The sequence below is a fragment of the Ovis aries genome, chromosome 6 (assembly GCF_016772045.2).
Source record: "Ovis aries strain OAR_USU_Benz2616 breed Rambouillet chromosome 6, ARS-UI_Ramb_v3.0, whole genome shotgun sequence".
Taxonomy (NCBI): domain Eukaryota; kingdom Metazoa; phylum Chordata; class Mammalia; order Artiodactyla; family Bovidae; genus Ovis; species Ovis aries.
Window position 1 is genome coordinate 55,716,325 of NC_056059.1, and position 14,001 is coordinate 55,730,325.

The window sequence follows — 14,001 nt, forward strand, 5'->3', positions numbered from 1 at the left end:
CACACCCTTTATCTTGTTAGCAATGAAGAGAAAGAGGGGGAATAAAGTGACTTGTATCTCTGCTTTCCTAAGTGGTTTCCCTTGAGATAAAAGAGTTCAACTGTACATGTAGCAGATGATTTCTTATGACTTAGACACTCTTCCAGTCATAGTGTGAGTATTAACAATAACACCTAAAATGTTGATAGTATTTTTCAGCTAACAAATATTAATACTCATAATATCTGGCTTTTTCAGTTTCATTTCACCTGAAGGGTGAATAATTAATTTGAAAATATGATCAGAGCAAAAAAAAGTCACCATAAAAATAAACACTATAAATATGATAATAGTCTCCCTAGTCAACCTCAGATATGCAGAGGACACCACCTTTATGGCAGAAAGTAAAGAGGAACTAAAGAGCCTCTTGATGAAGGTAAAAGAGGAAAGTGGAAAAGCTGGCTTAAAACTCAAATTCAGAAAATGAAGATCATTACATCTGGTCCTTTCACTTCATGACAAATAGATGGGGAAGCAATAGAAAAAATGACAGAGTTTACTTTCTTGGTCTCCAAAATCACTGCTGACAGTGACTAAAGCCATGAAATTAAAAGACTCTTGCTCCTTGGAAGAAAGGACAAAATTAGCCAGCATGTTAAAAACAGAGACATTACTTTGCCAACAAAGACCTGTCTAGCCAAAGCTATGGTTTTTCCAGTAGTCATGTATGGATGAGAACTGGATCACAAAGAAGGCTGAGCACCAAAGAATTAAGGCTTTTGAACTGTCATATTGGAGAAGACTCTTGAGAGTCCCTTGGACTTCAAGGAGATCAAACAAATCAATCCTAGAGGAAATCAACCCTGAATACTCATTGGAAGGACTGATGCTGTAGCTGAAGCTCCAATACTTTGACCACCTGATGTAAAGTGTCGACTCAATAGAAAAAAACCCTGATGCTGAGAAAGATTGAAGGCAGGAGGAGAAGGGGACAACAGAGGATGACATGGTTGGATGGCATCATCAACTCAATAGACATGGGTTTGAGCAGGCTCCCGTAGCTGGTGAAAGACAGGGAAGCCTGGTGTGCTGCAGTCCATGGTGTCACAAAGAGTCAGATGTGACTGAGCAACTGAACAAATGTCAGTCTTAAAGAAAAGTACCTATTATGTGAGCAAATATTTATATGTTTCAGTTCAGTTGCTCAGTCGTGTCCGACTGTTTGTGACCCCATGAATCGCAGCACGCCAGGCCTCCCTGTCCATCACCAACTCCTGGAGTTCAGTCAGTCACGTCCATTGAGTCGGTGATGCCATCCAGCCATTTCATCCTCTGTCTTTCCCTTCTCCTCCTGCCCTTAATCCCTCCCCGCATCAGAGTCTTTTAAATGAGTTAACTCTTCGCATGAGGTGGCCAAAGTACTGGAGTTTCAGCTTTAGCATCATTCCTTCCAAAGAAGTCCCAGGGCTGATCTCCTTCAGAATGGACTTGTTGGATCTCCTTGCAGTCCAAGGGACTCTCAAGAGTCTTCTCCAACACCACAGTTCAAAAGCATCAACACAATGGAAATGTTTTGCTACACACAGTACCAATGACATCAACTCTCTTCATCAAAATGTACTTTTGCATAAAATATTAACTAGCTGTTTTCCTACTTTGCTATTAAGGAAATGTCTTCTCTGGTGGCTCAAAGTAAAAATAGTACCAAACAATTCTAAAACAATTCTCAAATACATACAATGAAGCATACCTGGTTCTTATATTTAACATTTTTTAAATTAAAAATTTGCATAATTTGTTCAGGAAATGAACCATATAATTGATGCTTATAAGCTTTCAGTCATATTATATGACCTGTTGAGTTTAAACATACATTTATTATATATCTGGGAACTTAATATTCCCTTGTATATGTAATGCTCAGTATTTGACTCCATATATATACATGTATGTGTTCGTGTGTGTGTTTGTGCTAAGTCATTTCAGTCACATCTCTTTACAACCTTTTGGACTGTAGCCCGTCAGGCTCCTCTGTCCATGGGATTCTCTAGGCAAGAATACTGGAGTACGTTGCCATGCCCTACTCGTGCCACCTCCTCACGTGCTTGTGTGTTCAGTCACTCAGTCGTGTCTGACTTTCTGACCCCATGGATTGAAGCCTGCCAGGCTACTCTCTCCATGGGATTATCTAGGCAAAAATGCTTGAGTACTTCTTCTCCAGGAAATCTTCCTGACCCAGGGATCAAACCTGTGTTTCCTACATCTCCTGTATTGGCAGGGAGATGTTTTACTCCTGAACCACCTGGGATGCTTATACACACATACACACACACACACACACACACACACACATATGTATGTATGAAAAGTGAAAGTAAAATTTGCTCAGTCACGTCTGACTCTTTGCGACCCCGTGGGTCATACAATCCATGGAATTCCCTAGGCCAGAAGATTGGAGTCGGTAGCCTATCTCTTCTCCAGGGCCTGCTTGCAGGTGGATTCTTTACCAACTAAGCTAACAGGGAAGCCCATGTTGAGGGCTTCCCTGGTGGCTGAGTAGTAAAAAATCTGCCCGTCAATGCAGGAGACGGTGTGTTCAATCCCTGGGTCAGGAAGATCCCTTGGAGAAGGAAACAGCAACCCGCTCCAGCATTCTTGTCTGGAGAATCCCATGGACAGAGGAGCCTGGTGGGCTAAAGTCCTTAAGGTCTGTTTCCTCTCATTCTTGCCTGCATTTCTTTTCTTCTCAAGCCTAAAATGAGAAATTTCTCTTTTAATTTGAGTGACAACTAATTTAAAAATCTATCCCTCACTAAAATTGTCCATCTAGAGGCATAAAAGGTAAAGGAAGTTTAGATAAGTGGAAGAAAAATGGCCTGATAGCATACTTTTAATTTTATATCTCTGCTTCACTTTTTAATTTCCTCTCATGTGATCACTGATCCATTCAAAATCCTGATGATATTTTGATTACATTCACTTAAGAATTAAGGACCTGTCTCATGGTTTAGTGGCTTGGAAAAACCACTATTGGTTGGGGAAAAAAAAAAAACATTTAAAGAAACAAGCAAAGTTATCTTTCTTTCTTTAATGTTATGTAAAAATATTTTTGGAGAATAATAGTAGATGTGTATTATTGAGATTGTGATAGAAAGTTTAAAAGAAAATAAACAGAATTACCTTTGGAATGAATTTTGAACCACAACTATTACTGTAATATCACATTACATAACACTCTTTTGCATACAATATAAAACATGATCAGTCTATGTAGAAGGAAGAGTCTTCTCAGCTGAGGTAAATATAGGAATGAGAAGTAACTAGTATAGATGATGAGACTCAAGACTTTCATTCCCATTTTATAATGAAAAATTGCTTGGATTTTATAACAAATCTTCAAAAAACAGCATATGATAAAAAAAAATCTCTTAGGGCTTTCAGCAAAATAGAATTTTTCTATGCTTGGTACAAATGTGGAAATGCTACTGACAAGAAAGGGAAGAAAAGCATCTGGGGCTGAATTTCTCTGCATGGAAATAAAAGAACATTTGATTCCATAATGGAATGGAATGGAATTCAACAACAGATCCATTTCAGTTACCATACTAGAAGCATAAATGTATGAAATTTACATAACTAGGAGACTGTTTTAATATGTTTGAGTTGTTCTCCTATGCTAATTTTACTCTCAATATTTTCCAGTTATCTTTGCACCAATATCTTATGTTAAACCACTTTTTTCTTTATCATCAGACCTGGCATATGTTATCCAGTATTTTGGATGTCTCTTAAGTTTGGGAGACACTGAAAAGCTATCTTATTTCTGGAAATCCATGAGATTCTTGATAACTTTCTGGCACACAACCAAAATAAACTGCTTATTTGGCCATCTCTTCCTAATGTAGTATACCCCATGATACTCACTAACATAACTGCACTGTTGAAATGATATATACTCCTTTACTTAATTCAGAAAAGCCAAATCAGATTCAAGACACTAGAGTGAGAGTTCAAATGTCGATTCTACTTGTGAAATTAACCAAGACTTTATTTCTAAAATATAAAAACAAAAATACAATGAAAGAAGTGTATTGACAGTACACACGTATAATGTAGTGTATTCAGGTTATAATGTAGGATGTTCAAGTCATAATGTAGTGTGTTCAAGTTATAAAGTAGTGTGTTCAAGTTATAATATAGTGTGTTCAAGTTATTTGTCCATCTATCTACTAAACTCTGCAATCTGGTAGCCTAACCATTTAGGCTATTATGAGGCAACCAAACACCAAATAGACATAGTTGATCTAAATCTAATCTTTTTTATCAGGCATAGTCCCTGGCTCAATGTAATTGGTCAGCAGAATTCAGGATTACAAATTTTGTTCCCTTACATCAAAAATATACAGAAATTCTACACCTCATTTTATTACAGTTTACAGAATAGTGGTAAAAGAACAATAAAAATTCTAGGATGCATGTGTTTGTGTGTTACAGTTCAAGAGATTTATTTGAAGGTTGCACTCTCATCCCAGTCTTAGTTCCATTGCTCATGGCAATACCTTTAATGATATTCCTTTGGGAGAGGATTCTTTCACCACAAGAGAATCTTAATAAATTATTTTCTACTAAAAATATTAAAGAAGATTTTATTTAAAGGCCATAGTCTAGGCCATATATTTTCCTGAATTATTGTTAAAACTAGATTATCACTGAATCCAGGTCTTCTACTAGAATCAATACATCCTATACCCCATAGCCAGAGTGATCTAACCAATCAATCTGGGCATGCTATTCATCTATTCAAAATGCTTAAAAATTCTGAGTCATGATAGAAATATCTTATCTGCTTTTAAGTGTTCCTACCTGTATCACTAGGATGCTCTTAGATGCCCATATACCCTATCTTTTATGATGTTTGTGTGTGTTAAGTCGCTCAATCATATCTGACTCTTTGTGACCCCATGGACTGTAGCCCACCAGGCTCCTCTGTCCATGGGGATTTTCCAGGCAAGAATAGTGGAGTGGGTTGCTAGGCCCTCCTCCATGGGATTGGAGCATCCCACCTTGTTCTTTAAATCTGGTGAAAATACAACTAGCCATATCTCAATTCTATTTATATTAAAACAAAACTAGAGAAACTTGCTGTTATTTATATATTGTTTTATTTATTACATGTCTGCTCCTCAACAGAATATAAACTCTAACGTAGCACAAAACACACTTTATTATTAACATTGGGGAAATCATGTAACCTAAGATGATGCCTGGATCAAAATGAACTTTTTACTACATTTAAAAATAGAATATATTTTTGTTTAAAAAATGATCTTGCAGTTATATCTGTAAACATTTTCACAATTCCCAAATTTAAAGCCCCTCCTTTCAAAAAAATAAATATTAAATTCATTTAAAATTGTTTTCTAGAAATTAATAATTTTTCCAAATAGTATTAAATATATTTCTCTGTTAATGTTCTGAAACAAAATGGCATGACTGAAACTCTTGTCTAGTTTCCAAGGTAATATTAGCTTCACTGGAGCATTTTTTGCACTAGTTTATTGTTTGTCTAACATTTTATATAAAGATCAAACAAATATCACAATTATTTAATATTTGAAAAGCTTCCATATTGGTAATTTTTCCTATAGTGTTATAAAGTTATAATAACATATTAAGATATTAATCACTGCACTATACTTTTTAACACTTGCTTGTATGTAATTCTTCTTGTCATATCTTTATTTCCAACTGTAGCTGAATATTACTGCGAAGGCAATGGCAACCCACTCCAGTACTCTTGCGTGGAAAATCGGATGGACAGAGGAGCCTGGAAGCCTGCAGTCCACGGGGTCGCAAAGAGTCGGACACGACTGACCTGCTTCACTTTCACTTTTCACTTTCATGCATTGGAGAAGGAAATGGCAACCCACTCCAATGTTCTTGCCTGGAGAATCCCAGGGATGGGGGAGCCTGGTGGGCTACCATCTATGGGGTCGCACAGAGACAGACATAAATGAAGCAACTTAGCATCAGCAGCTGCTGCATATTGAACTCCCCAGACAGCTTTTTAAAAATTACTGATTTTTAAGTTACACAGCATAATGATTAGATACGATTCATGGGTTGATGCATGAATAGTAGTCATTTTAAATTCCAGCTGATTCTAATGTATAGCCAGGTCCAAGAATCACTATTTTAGTTCATCAGAAATATCTACATCTCTTTAGGGAAATTTAGCCTTGTTATAAAAGATCTGCTAGAACAAATCAAACATTTGATTTCCAAGAGCTGGTTGTATTGAGAGAAAAAAATATCTTGAAATAATCAGAATGGTATCCACTGAGGGAATGAAGGCAACAGGTTTTATTGCACCAATCAGAAAGACACAAGAGAAAGATAAGATTATTCAGTTCTCCAGGGATTCACTGGACTGCATACTTAGAGAAGAAAAGGACATGATTTTGGAGCAGATCCAAGCAGATCCTGAGACAAAGGAATGATAGCTACTGATGGAGAGAGAGATTCAGTACCTGGAAACTGCCCAGAATCATGCCTGACCAATACCAAAGACAATTCAGAATGTTGAGTCAAAGCCTGAAAAACCCTCCTGACTGTTTAAGAATGAACTTCTGTCAGCAGAGCTGCAAAGCTTTCATAGCTAAGCTCATCATCTTGTTGGTCTTTGCCGAGGGTCTTCCACCTTCAACTATCTACCCACTGTCTATGGATGAACAAGAAGTGATGTCATTTCACTGAATAAGACAAAAAGACATTCAGTTCAGTTCAGTCCCTCAGTCATGTCCAGCTCTTTGTGATCCCATGGACTGCAGCACACAAGGCTTCCCTGTCCATCACGAACTCCCAGAGTTTACTCAAACTCATGTCCATTGAGTCAGTGATGCTATGCAACCATCTCATCATCTGTCATCCCTTTCTCTTCCTGCCTTCAATCTTTCCTAGCATCAGGGTCTTTTCAGATGAGTCAGCTCTTCCCGACAGGTGGAGAAAGTATTGGAGTTTCAGCTTCATATCAATCCTTCCAATGAACACTCAGCACTGATCTCCTTTAGGATGGACTGTTGGATCTCCTTGCAGTCCAAGGGACTCTCAAGAGTCTTCTCCAACATCACAGTTCAAAAGTGTCAATTCTTCAGTGCTCAGCTTTATTTGTAGTCCAACTCTCACATCCATCCATGACTACTGGAAAAACCATAACATTGACTAGACAGACTTTAGTGGTGAAGTAATGTCTCTGCTTTTTAATATGCTGTCTAGGTTGGTCATAACTTTCCTTCCAAGGAGTAAGCGACTTTTAATTTCATCGCTACAGTCAACATCTGCAGTGATTTTGGAACCCCCAAAAGTAAGTCAGCCACTCTTTCCATTGTTTCCACATCTATTTGCTATGAAGTGATGGGACCAGATGCCATGATCTTCGTTTTCTGAATGTTGAGCTTTAAGCCAACTTTTTCAGTGTCCTGTCTTACTTTCATCAAGAGGCTTTTTAGTTCTTCTTCACTTTCTGCCATAAGGGTAGTGTCATCTGAATATCTGAGGTTATTGATATTTCTCCCAGCAATCTTGAGTCCAGCTTGTGCTTCATCGAGCCCAGTGTTCCTCTTGATTTACTCTGCATATGAATTAAATAAGCAGCGTGACAATGTACAGCTTTGATTTACTCCTTTCCTATTTGGAACCAGTCTGTTGTTCCACGTCCAGTTCTAACTGTTGCTTCCTGACCTGCATACAGATTTATCAAGAATCAAGTCAGGTGGTCTGGTATTTCCATCTCTTGAAGAATTTTCCACAGTTTATTGTGATCCACACAGTCAAAGGCTTTGGGTGGTATATGAGGCTGGCAATCTTTCCCAGTTACATAACCAGTCATCAGTTTATCCTATTTTACTAATTATGTGATTCCATGGAGAAGGTGATGGCACCCCACTCCAGTACTCTTGGAGGAGCCTGGTGGGCTGCAGTCCACGGGGTCGCAAAGAGTCGGACACAACTGAGTGACTTCCCTTTCACTTGTCACTTTCATGCACTGGAGAAGGAAATGGCAACGCACTCCAGTGTTCTTGCCTGGAGAAGCCCAGGGATGGGGGAGCCTGGTGGGCTGTTCTCCACGGGGTCACACAGAGTTGGACACAACTGAAGTGACTTAGCAGCAGCAGCAGCATACTACATTATGTAACATAGTCGCTACCAAGGCAAAATTTCATCTATTTTTGAAAGATTTTTTTTTAATTAGAGAAGTGTGTTTGACATAAACAATATTTAAATCAATTGACTCTTGAAATTCTGGAGTTGGAGAAATTTTAACAGAGAGCAACACTTCATTCCTTCTTCCCCTCTCCTTTCCCTTTCTTCTTCCCTTCCTTCTTTGCATCCTTTTTTCCCCCTCTTTCCTTCCTATTTTCTTTAATGATTTTATATTATGGTTAATAATGAGCAGATTCTAGTTATCAGCTGCTAAGATATACATCTATTAAAAGGATATACATGATCCTCATTGCCTTTCAGTACTTCCAAGTTTTGAAAATCAATACAATTACTAAATCCTTAGTGTATAGGAAAAGCAATTACATAGTATCCATGTTATCTCAATGTCACAATTTATCTAAAAAATCATATTACAAAGAAGGTATTCATAATTCACAAATAGATGCTTTTAACCATACAATGAGCTATGAAGAAATAAAAAGGAAAATTTTGCTAATCTATGAGATTCATCATTTATGCAGGCATTTAATTCTCCAGTAAAAGTTGTCAGTGTTATAGGCTGAAGTATCAATTTCACATTATTCCCTCCTAAAGAAAATTTTCAGTTATGCAAGATCTTTTCAGTCTATAAAATACGTTCCCTTGAGTCTTAGTTCTGTCTGGCTCTTTCCATTCTTTTGTCCCAGCAGATGACAGGTAATTATTAAAATAGAATACTTCCATAAAGATCACAATATGCTCTTTAATTCACAACGCAGTTACAAATTTTCCCTTCCATCTTGAGGTCCTAAAACAGATTCAAACCATCTACTTAGGCATTTATTTACTACTTAGTAAACATATATGGAGAAGGAAATGGCAACCCACTCCAGTACTCTCGCCTGGAAAATCCCATGGATGGAGGAGCCCGGTAGGCTACAGTCCATGGGGCCACAAAGAGACACGACTGAGCGACTTCACTACACTACTACTAAACATAATTATATATTGATTATATATATATAAAACCTCACAACATACAAAACACCCAAGTTCTTAGTTAAACAGTTGCAATTTTCACTCAATATATGCATATAAATTAGAAATTTATTCTTTACTGGTAACTAATAAGGTTATTTGAAAGCATTACTTTAATATTTACAGTTAATACACCAAATAATACACATAACCTTACTTAATGTGAAACATGTATTCATACATAAAAGAGAATTGTTTTGACTCCACAACACACATGCTGAAATTTTATTTCTAAGTTTGCAATTTCTTTAGTCAGAGTGGGAAAACAGATGATATAAATGCCACGTATTGGATTCTACAATATATTTCTCACATATTTAACTTCATAAAAATTAACATTTCCCTTGCAGTCAATGAAAGAAAAAATTTACCAACTGACTAGATATTATATAGTCTCAGTTATTGCAAGTGTTCATATTTAAATCACCCTAGAAGTATTAAATCAATATTTCTATTCAAAGAAAATTTTCACATTATTGGTCCTTCCCTCCCAAAGCAAAAGTTAGAACTTATTCCCCCAGCACCTTCTGCAGCTTGGTGAAAGGCAGGTAACCTCAGTTCCTAGTCATCCCCAACTCTTTGTCATCCCATGGACTGCAGCATGCCAGGCCTCCCTGTCCCTCACCATCTCCCAGAGCTTGCCCAAGTTCATGTCCATTGTATCCAAGATGCCATCCAGCCATATCATTCTCTGACACCCTCTTCTCCTTCTGCCCTCAATCTTTCCCAGCATCAGGAAATTTTTCAATGAGTTGGCTGTTCACTTCAGATGACCAAAATACTGGAGCTTGAGCTTCAGTATCAGTCCTTCCAACAAGTATTCAGAATTGATTTCACTTAATATTGACTGATTTGATCTCCTTGCTGTCCAAGGGGCTTTCAGGAGTCTTCTCCAGCACCACAATTTGAAGGCATCAATTCTTTGGCATTCTACCTTCTTTGAAGTTCACTTCTGATAACCATATCCAACCACTGAGAAGACCTTGGCCTTGACTACATGGACCTTTCTTGGCAGAGTACTGTCTCTGCTTTTCAACACGTTGTCTAGGTTTTTCATAGCTTTCGTGCCAAGAAGCAAACATCTTCATGATTTCAAGCACCATCCACAGTGATTTTAGAGCCCAAGAGGAAATCTGTCACTATTTCCCCTTCTATTTGTCATGAAGTAACAGGGCTGCGACTGGCACAGTAAGCGCAGATGAGAGGAGCTACCCAATGTCCAAGGTCAGGGGAGGTGGCCAGGAGGAACCACCCCACATCTGAGGTCAGGGGCGGTGGCCTGGAGGAGCCACCCCACATCCGAGGACAGGGGCAGTGGCCAAGAGGAGCCACCCTGTGTCCGATGCCAGGGGTGGTGGCTGGGAGGAGCAACCCCATGTCCAAAGAGTGGTGACCGTGCGGGCGCAGAAGGGCCTAGAGGAGCTATCCCACATTGAAGGTCAGGAAGGGCAGCAGTGAGGAGATACCCCTCATCCAAAGTAAGGAGCAACAGTTGCCCTTTGCTGGAGCAGCCATGAAGAGATACCCTACGCCCAAGGTAAGAGAAACCCAAGTAAGATGGTAGGTGTTGCAAGAGGGCATCAGAGGGCAGACACACTGAAACCATACTCACAGAAAACTAGTCAATCTGATCACATGGACCACAGCCTTATCTAACTCAATGAAACTAAGCCATGCCATATGGGGCCACCCAAGATGGATGGGTAATGGTGGAGAGGTCTGACAGTATGTGGTCCACTGAAGAAGGGAATGCAAACCACTTCAGTATTCTTGCCTTGAGAACCCCATGAACAGTATCAAAAGGCAAAATGATAGGATAATGAAAGAGGAACTCCCCAGGTCAATAGGTGCCCAATATGCTACTGGAGATCAGTGGAGAAATAACTCCAGAAAGAATGAAGGGATGGAGCCAAAGCAAAAAACAATACCCAGCTGTGGATGTGACTGGTGATAGAAGCAAGGTCCAATGCTGTAAAGAGCAATATTGTATAGGTCAATGACATAGGAATGTCAGGTCCATGAATCAAGTCAAATTGGAAGTGGTCAAAGAGATGGCAAGAGTAAACATCGACATTGTAGGAATCAGCGAACTAAAATGGACTGGAATGGGTGAATTTAAATCAGATGACCATTATATCTACTACTGCAGGTAGGAATCCCTCAGAAGAAATGGAGTAGCCATCATGGTCAACGAAAGAGTCTGAAATGCAGTACTTGGATGCAATCTCAAAAACAACAAAATGATCTCTGTTCATCTCCAAGGCAAATCATTCAATATCACCATAATCCAAGTCTATGCCCCAACCAGTAACACTGAAGAAGCTGAAGTTGAATGGTTCTATGAAGACCTACAAGACCTTATAGAACTAATACCCAAAAAAGATGTCCTTTTCATTATAGGGGACTGGAATGCAAAAGTAGGAAGTCAAGAAACACCTGGAGTAACAGGCAAATTTGGCCTTGGAATGCAGAATGAAGCAGGGCAAAGACTAACAGAGTTTTGCCAAGAAAATGCACTGGTCATAGAAACACCCTCTTCCAACAACACAAGAGAAGACTCTACACATGGACATCACCAGATGGTCAACACCGAAATCAGATTGATTCTATTCTTTGCAGCCAAAGATGGAGAAGCTCTATACAGTCAACAGAAACAAGACCAGGAGTTGACTGTGGCTCAGATCATGAACTCTTTATTACCAAATTCAGACTTAAATTGAAGAAAGAAGGGAAAACTGATAGACCATTCAGGTATGACCTAAATCAAATCCCTTATAATTATACAGTGGAAGTGAGAAATAGATTTAAGGCCCTAGATCTGATAGATAGAATGCCTAATGAACTATGGAATGAGGTTCATGACATTGTACAGGAGACAGGGATCAAGACCATCCCCACGGAAAAGAAATGCAAAAAAGCAAAATGGCTGTCTGGGAGGCCTTACAAATAGCTGTGAAAAGAAGAGAAGAAAAAGGAAAGGAGAAAAGGAAAGATATAAGCATCTGAATGCAGAGTTCCAAAGAATAGCAAGAAGAGATAAGAAAGCCTTCTTCAGCGTTCAATGCAAAAAATAGAGGAAAACAACATAATGGGAAAGACCAGAGATTTCTTCAAGAAAATTAGAGAAACCAAGGGAACATTTCATGCAAAGATGGGCTCAATAAAGGACAGAAATGGTATGGACCTAACAGAAGCAGAAGATATTAAGAGATGGCAAGAATACACAGAACTGTACAAAACAGATCTTCACGACCCAGATAATCACGATGGTGTGATCACTCATCTAGAGCCAGACATCCTGGAATGTGAAGTCAAGTGGGCCTTAGAAAGTATCACTATGAGCAAAGCTAGTGGAGGTGATGGAATTCCAGTGGAACTATTTCAAATCCTGAAATATGATGCTGTGAAAGTGCTGCACTCAATATGCCAGCAAATTTGGAAAACTCAGCAGTGGCCACAGGACTGGAAAAGGTCAGTTTTCATTCCAATCCCAAAGAAAGGCAATGCCAAAGAATGCTCAAACTATTGCACAATTACACTAATCTCACATGCTAGTAAAGTAATGCTCAAAATTCTCCAAGCCAGGCTTCAGCAATATATGAACCATGAACTCCCTGATGTTCAAGCTGGTTTTAGGAAAGGCAGAAGAACCAGAGATCAAACTGCCAGGATGCACTGGATCATGGAAAAAGTAAGAGAGTTCCAGGAAAACATCTATTTCTTCTTTATTGACTATGCCAAAGCCTTTGACTGTGTGGATCACAATACACTGTGTAAAATTCTGGAAGAGATGGGAATACCAGACCACCTGACCTGCCTCTTGAGAAATCTGTATGCCAGTCAGGAAGCAGCAGTTGGAACTGGACATGGAACAACAGACTGGTTCCAAATAGGAAAAGGAGTACGTCAAGGCAGTACATCATGAGAAATGCTGGACTGAAAGAAACACAGCCTGGAATCAAGATTGAATTGAATTAATTGAATTGAAATCGCTCAGTCGTGTCCGACTCTTTGTGACTCCATGGACTGTAGCCTACCAGGCTCCTCCCTCCATGGGATTCTCCAGGCAAGAGTACTGGAGTGGGTTGCCATTTCCTTCTCCAGGGGATCTTCCCAACCCAGGGATCGAACCTGGGTCTCCCACATTCCAGGCAGATGCTTTAACCTCTGAGCCACCAGGGAAGCCCGGGAGAAATATCAATAACCTCATATGCAGATGATACCACCCTTTTGGCAGAAAGTGAAGAGGAACTAAAAAGCCTCTTGGTGAATGTGAAAGAGGAGAGTGAAAGAGATGGCTTAAAGCTGAACATTCAGAAAACGAAGATCATGGCATCCGGTCCCATCACTTCATGGGAAATAGATGTGGAAACAGTGTCAGACTTTATTTTTGGGGGGCTCCAAAATCACTGCAGATGGTGACTGCAGTAGCCATGAATGGTAGCCAGATGGTAGCCATGAAATTAAAAGATGCTTACTCCTTGGAAGGAAGGTTATGACCAACCTAGATAGCATATTCAAAATCAGAGATATTACTTTGCCGACTCAGGTCCGTCTAGCCAAGGCTATGGTTTTCCCAGTGGTCATAATGGATATGAGAGTTGGACTGTGAAGAGAGCTGAGCACTGAAGAATTGATGCTTTTGAACTGTGGTGTTGGAGAAGACTCTTGAGAGTCCCTTGGACTGCAAGGAGATCCAACCAGTCCATTCTGAAGGAGATCAGCCCTGAGATTTCTTTGGAAGGAATGATGCTAAAGCTGAAACTCCAGTACTTTGGTCAC

The 14,001-nt window shown here is 39.3% G+C and overlaps 1 non-coding gene across 1 annotated transcript; it reads right to left on the reverse strand.

Moving 5' to 3' along the window:
- Positions 1 to 13,329: 13,329 nt before the first annotated feature.
- On the reverse strand, positions 13,330 to 13,401 carry TRNAS-GGA (transfer RNA serine (anticodon GGA)). Its single transcript has one exon. It is a non-coding gene; the product is annotated as a tRNA-Ser (tRNA).
- Between the last annotated feature and the right edge of the window lie 600 nt (positions 13,402 to 14,001).